The 6,749-nt window shown below is 57.7% G+C and overlaps 1 long non-coding RNA gene across 1 annotated transcript in view; it reads right to left on the reverse strand.

Annotated features, from left to right (window-relative positions):
* The window catches only part of LOC144740142 (uncharacterized), a 5,723-nt gene extending 212 nt beyond the window's left edge, over positions 1–5,511 (reverse strand). Inside the window, exons 1-3 of the long non-coding RNA XR_013589566.1 lie at positions 5,407–5,511; positions 3,254–3,333; positions 1–249 (exon numbers count right to left, since the gene is read on the reverse strand). The exon at positions 1–249 is cut by the window's left edge and continues 212 nt beyond it. This is a non-coding gene — a long non-coding RNA (uncharacterized LOC144740142). The remainder of the gene's footprint in view (positions 250–3,253; positions 3,334–5,406) is intronic.
* Positions 5,512–6,749: the final 1,238 nt, after the last annotated feature.

Below are 6,749 nucleotides of genomic sequence, written 5' to 3' on the forward strand. Positions count from 1 at the left end.
GTGTGTCTGTGTGTGTGTGTCTGTGTGTGTGTCTGTGTGTGTGTGTCTGTGTGTGTCTGTGTGTGTGTGTCTGTGTGTGTGTCTGTGTGTGTCTGTGTGTGTGTGTGTCTGTGTGTGTGTGTGAGTGTCTATTGTGCAGTGCGTGCGTGCCAGGCTGGGTGCACGCTGCGAGATTTTAGAAACGTGGAGCGGAACGCTCCACTCCTGGCCAGCACCACGAACTCCAGGGTCCACGCTTGCACCACAAACCTGCACAACATCAACAACAACATCAACAACAACATCAACAACAACAACATGAACAACATCAACAACAACCACATCTATGAGTCTCTGTGTATCTCTATGAGTGTGTCTCTGTGTGTATCTGTGAGTCTCTGTGTGTCTCTGTGTGTGTCTCTGTGTGTGTCTGTGTGTCTCTCTGTGTGTGTCTCTGTGTGTGTCTCTGTGTGTCTCTGTGTGTCTCTGTGTGTCTCTGTGTGTGTCTCTGTGTGTGTCTCTGTGTATCTGTGAGTCTCTGTGTGTCTCTGTGTGTGTCTCTGTGTGTGTCTCTGTGTGTGTCTGTGTGTCTCTGTGTGTGTCTGTGTGTCTCTGTGTATCTGTGAGTCTCTGTGTGTCTCTGTGTGTGTCTCTGTGTGTGTCTCTGTGTGTGTCTGTGTGTCTCTGTGTGTGTCTGTGTGTCTCTGTGTGTGTCTCTGTGTGTGTCTCTGTGTATCTGTGAGTCTCTGTGTGTCTCTGTGTGTGTCTCTGTGTGTGTCTCTGTGTGTGTCTGTGTGTCTCTGTGTGTGTCTGTGTGTCTCTGTGTGTGTCTCTGTGTATCTCTATGAGTGTGTCTCTGTGTGTATCTGTGAGTCTCTGTGTGTCTCTGTGAGTCTCTGTGTGTCTCTGTGTGTGTCTCTGTGTGTGTCTCTGTGTGTGTCTGTGTGTCTCTGTGTGTGTCTGTGTGTCTCTGTGTGTGTCTCTGTGTGTTATTGTGTGTCTCTGTGTGTGTCTCTGTGTGTGTCTGTGTGTCTCTGCATACCGAGGGTGAGTGAGTGTGTGTCTCTGTGTGTGTCTCTGTGTGTCTCTGTGTGTCTCTGCATACCGAAGGTGAGTGAGTGTGTCTCTGTGTGTCTCTGTGTGTGTCTCTGTGTGTCTGTGTGTCTCTGTGTGTCTCTGTGTGTCTCTGTGTGTCTCTGTGTGTCTCTGCGTACCGAGGGTGAGTGAGTGTGTCTCTGTGTGTCTCTGTGTGTCTCTGTGTGTCTCTGTGTGTCTCTGTGTGTCTCGGTGTGTCTCGGTGTGTCTCTGTGTGTCTCTGTGTGTCTGTGTGTCTCTGCGTACCGAGGGTGAGTGAGTGTGTCTCTGTGTATCTGTGAGTCTCTGTGTGTCTCTGTGTGTGTCTCTCTGTGTATCTGTGAGTCTCTGTGTGTCTCTGTGTGTGTCTCTGTGTGTGTCTCTGTGTGTGTCTGTGTGTCTCTGTGTGTGTCTCTGTGTCTCTGTGTGTGTCTCTGTGTGTGTCTCTGTGTGTGTCTCTGTGTGTGTCTCTGTGTGTGTCTCTCTGTCTCTGTGTGTCTCTGTGTGTGTCTGTGTGTCTCTGTGCATGTCTCTGCATGTCTCTGCGTGTCTCTGTATCTCTGTGTGTCTCTGTGTGTGTCTCTGTGTGTGTCTCTGTGTGTGTCTGTGTGTCTCTGTGTGTGTCTCTGTGTGTGTCTCTGTGTGTGTCTGTGTGTCTCTGTGTGTGTCTGTGTGTCTCTGTGTGTGTCTCTGTGTGTCTCTCTGTCTCTGTGTCTCTGTGTGTGTCTGTGTGTCTCTGTGCATGTCTCTGCGTGTCTCTGCGTGTCTCTGTATCTCTGTGTGTATCTCTGTGTGTCTCTGTGTGTCTCTGTGTATCTCTGTGTATCTCTGTGTGTCTCTGTGTCTCTGTGTCTCTGTGTATCTGTGTGTCTCTGTGTATATGTGTGTCTCTGCGTGTCTCTGCGTGTCTGTGTGTATCTGTGTGTATCTGTGTGTCTCTGTGTGTGTATCTGTGTGTGTCTCTGTGTGTATCTGTGTGTATCTGTGTGTCTCTGTGTGTCTCTGTGTGTCTCTGTGTCTCTGTGTGTATCTGTGTGTCTCTGTGTGTCTCTGTGTCTCTGTGTGTCTCTGTGTGTCTCTGTGTGTCTCTGTGTCTCTGTGTGTATCTGTGTGTCTCTGTGTGTCTCTGTGTCTCTGTGTGTCTCTGTGTGTCTCTGTGTGTCTCTGTGTCTGTGTGTGTCTGCGTACCGAGGGTGAGTGAGTGTGTGTCTCTGTGTGTCTCTGTGTGTGTCTGTGTGTGTCTCTGTGTGTCTCTGTGTGTCTCTGTGTGTCTCTGTGTGTGTCTGTGTGTGTCTCTGTGTGTCTCTGTGTGTCTCTGTGTGTCTCTGCGTGTCTCTGTGTGTGTCTGCGTACCGAGGGTGAGTGAGTGTGTGTCTCTGTGTGTCTCTGTGTGTCTCTGTGTGTCTCTGTGTCTCTGTGTGTATCTGTGTGTATCTGTGTGTATCTGTGTGTCTCTGTGTGTCTCTGTGTGTCTCTGTGTGTCTCTGTGTCTCTGTGTGTGTCTGCGTACCGAGGGTGAGTGAGTGTGTGTCTCTGTGTGTCTCTGTGTGTGTCTGTGTGTGTCTCTGTGTCTCTGTGTGTCTCTGTGTGTGTGTGCGTACCGAGGGTGAGTGAGTGTGTGTCTCTGTGTGTCTCTCTGTGTGTCTCTGTGTGTCTCTGTGTGTCTCTGTGTGTCTCTGTGTGTCTCTGTGTCTCTGTGTGTCTCTGTGTGTCTCTGTGTGTGTCTGTGTGTGTCTGCGTACCGAGGGTGAGTGAGTGTGTGTCTCTGTGTGTCTCTGTGTGTCTCTGTGTGTCTCTGTGTCTCTGTGTGTCTCTGTGTGTCTCTGTGTGTCTGTGTGTCTCTGCGTACCGAGGGTGAGGTGAGTGTGTGTCTCTGTGTGTCTCTGTGTGTCTCTGTGTGTCTCTGTGTGTCTCTGCGTACCGAGGGTGAGTGAGTGTGTGTCTCTGTGTGTCTCTGTGTGTCTCTGTGTGTCTCTGTGTGTCTCTGTGTGTCTCTGTGTGTCTCTGTGTGTCTCTGCGTACCGAGGGTGAGTGAGTGTGTGTCTCTGTGTGTCTCTGTGTGTCTCTGTGTGTCTCTGTGTGTCTCTGTGTGTCTCTGCGTACCGAGGGTGAGTGAGTGTGTGTCTCTGTGTGTGTCTCTGTGTGTGTCTGTGTGTCTCTGTGTGTGTGTCTGTGTGTGTCTCTGTGTGTGTGTGCGTACCGAGGGTGAGTGAGTGTGCGGCTGAGTGAAGTCTGCAAGTCGACCTCCCACAATCCTTGATCCTCATCCACAAACAGCGCCTGGACATCGGGAGACACGGGGAGAGACACGGGGAGACGGGGGGAGACACGGTGAGACACGGGGAGACACGGTGAGACACGGGGAGACACGGGGAGAGACACAGTGAGAGATACATGGGGAGAGAGACACGGGGAGAGAGACACGGGGAGACACGGGGGAGACACGGGGAGAGACACGGAGAGACACGGGGAGACACAGGGGAGACACGGGGAGACACAGGGGAGAGAGAGACACAGTGAGAGATACATGGGGAGAGAGACACGGGGAGAGAGACACGGGGAGACACGGGGGGGAGACACGGGGAGAAACGCGGGGATACACGGGGGGAGACGCGGGGAGAGACACGGAGAGACACGGGGAGACACAGGGGAGAGAGACACGGGGGGAGACACGGGGGGAGACACGGGGAGACACGGGGAGAGACGCGGGGAGAGACGCGGGGAGACACGGGGAGACACAGGGGAGAGAGACACGGGGGGAGACACGGGGAGACACGGGGAGAGAGACGCGGGGAGAGACGCGGGGAGAGACGCGGGGAGAGACGCGGGGAGACACGGGAGACACGGGGAGACACAGGGGAGAGAGACACGGGGGGAGACACGGGGAGACACGGGGGGAGAGACGCGGGGAGAGACGCGGGGAGACACAGGGGAGAGAGACACGGGGGGAGACACGGGGAGACACGGGGAGAGACGCGGGGAGAGACGCGGGGATACACGGGGGGAGATGCGGGGAGACACGGGGAGACACGGGGAGACACAGGGGAGAGAGACACGGGGGGAGACACGGGGAGACACGGGGAGAGACGCGGGGAGAGACGCGGGGAGACACGGGGAGACACAGGGGAGAGACACGGGGGGAGACACGGGGAGACACGGGGAGAGAGACGCGGGGAGAGACGCGGGGAGAGACGCGGGGAGAGACGCGGGGAGAGACGCGGGGAGACACGGGGAGACACAGGGGAGAGAGACACGGGGGGAGACACGGGGAGACACGGGGGGAGAGACGCGGGGAGAGACGCGGGGAGACACAGGGGAGAGAGACACGGGGGGAGACACGGGGAGACACGGGGAGAGACGCGGGGAGAGACGCGGGGAGAGACGCGGGGAGAGACGCGGGGAGACACGGGGAGACACAGGGGAGAGAGACACGGGGGGAGACACGGGGAGACACGGGGGAGAGAGACACGGGGGGAGACACGGGGAGACACGGGGGAGAGAGACACGGGGAGAGACGCGGGGAGAGACGCGGGGGAGAGAGACACGGGGGGAGACACGGGGAGACACGGGGGAGAGAGACACGGGGGGAGACGCGGGGAGACACGGGGGAGAGAGACACGGGGAGAGACGCGGGAGACACGGGGGAGAGAGACACGGGGAGAGACGCGGGGAGACACGGGGGAGAGAGACACGGGGAGAGACGCGGGGAGACACGGGGGAGAGAGACACGGGGAGAGACGCGGGGAGAGACGCGGGGAGACACGGGGGAGAGAGACACGGGGGGAGACACGGGGAGACACGGGGGAGAGAGACACGGGGGGAGACACGGGGAGACACGGGGGAGAGAGACACGGGGAGAGACACGGGGAGACACGGGGGAGAGAGACACGGGGGGAGACACGGGGAGACACGGGGGAGAGAGACACGGGGAGAGACGCGGGGAGAGACGCGGGGAGAGACGCGGGGAGACACGGGGGAGAGAGACACGGGGGGAGACACGGGGAAACACGGGGAGACACGGGGAGAGAGACACGTGTGTGTCTGTGTGTGTGTGTCTGTGTGTGTGTCTGTGTGTGTGTGTGTGTGTCTGTGTGTGTGTGTCTGTGTGTGTGTGTCTGTGTGTGTGTGTCTGTGTCTGTGTGTGTGTGTCTGTGTGTGGGTGTCTGTGTGGTGTGTCGGTGTGTGTGTCTGTGTGTGTGGTCTGTGTGTGTGTGTCTGTGTGTGTGTGTCTGTGTGTGTGGTCTGTGTGTGTGTGTCTGTGTGTGTGTGTCTGTGGGTGTGTCTGTGTGTGTGGTGTCTGGTGGTGTGGTGTGGTAGCTGGGTGTGTGTGTGGTCTGTGTGTGTGTGTGTCACCTGAAGGTTCTCTAGACGGTATTTATGCTCCAAATCCCAAGGCGGTGACTCCTGAAACATCACGGAGAACTGCTCCTGGAAACTGGAGACACAGTGGGGGAGAAAGGATCAACAATATGCTCACCCACCCACTCACTCACTCACACACTCACCCACTCACTCACACCCACCCACCCACCCACTCACCCACTCACCCACCCACCCACCCACTCACTCACCCACTCACTCAGCCACTCACTCACCCACCCACTCACCCACTCACCCACCCACCCACCCACCCACTCACTCACCCACTCACTCAGCCACTCACTCACCCACCCACTCACTCACCCACTCACTCACTCACACACTCACCCACTCACCCACCCACCCACCCACTCACTCACCCACTCACTCAGCCACTCACTCACCCACCCACTCACCCACCCACCCACTCACTCACCCACTCACTCAGCCACTCACTCACCCACTCACCCACTCACTCACTCACCCACTCACTCACCCACCCACTCACCCACCCACCCACTCACTCACCCACTCACTCAGCCACTCACTCACCCACTCACCCACTCACTCACTCACCCACTCACCCCCCCACTCACCCACTCACCCACTCACCCCCCCCACCCACTCACCCCCCCCACCCACCCACCCACCCACTCACCCACTCACTCACCCACTCACTCACTCACTCACCCACCCACCCACCCACCCACCCACCCACCCACTCACCCACTCACTCACCCACTCACTCACCCACTCACTCACCCACCCACTCACCCACCCACCCACTCACTCACCCACTCACTCAGCCACTCACTCACCCACCCACTCACCCACCCACTCACTCACCCACTCACTCAGCCACTCACTCACCCACTCACCCACTCACTCACTCACCCACTCACTCACTCACCCACTCACTCACCCACCCACTCACCCACCCACCCCACTCACTCACCCACTCACTCAGCCACTCACTCACCCACTCACCCACTCACTCACTCACCCACTCACCCCCCCACTCACCCACTCACCCCCCCCACTCACCCACTCACCCACTCACCCACTCACCCCCCCACCCACTCACCCCCCCCACCCACCCACCCACCCACTCACCCACTCACTCACCCACTCACTCACTCACTCACTCACCCACCCACCCACCCACTCACCCACTCACCCACTCACTCACTCACACACTCACCCACTCACTCACCCACCCACCCACCCACTCACCCACTCACCACCCACCCACTCACCCACTCACCCACTCACTCACTCACTCACCCACTCACTCACCCACTCACTCACTCACACACTCACCCACTCACCCACCCACT

Source organism: Lampetra planeri, unplaced genomic scaffold (genome assembly GCF_965212315.1).
Source record: "Lampetra planeri unplaced genomic scaffold, kcLamPlan1.2.h2 scaffold_1931, whole genome shotgun sequence".
In the NCBI taxonomy this organism is placed as follows: domain Eukaryota; kingdom Metazoa; phylum Chordata; class Hyperoartia; order Petromyzontiformes; family Petromyzontidae; genus Lampetra; species Lampetra planeri.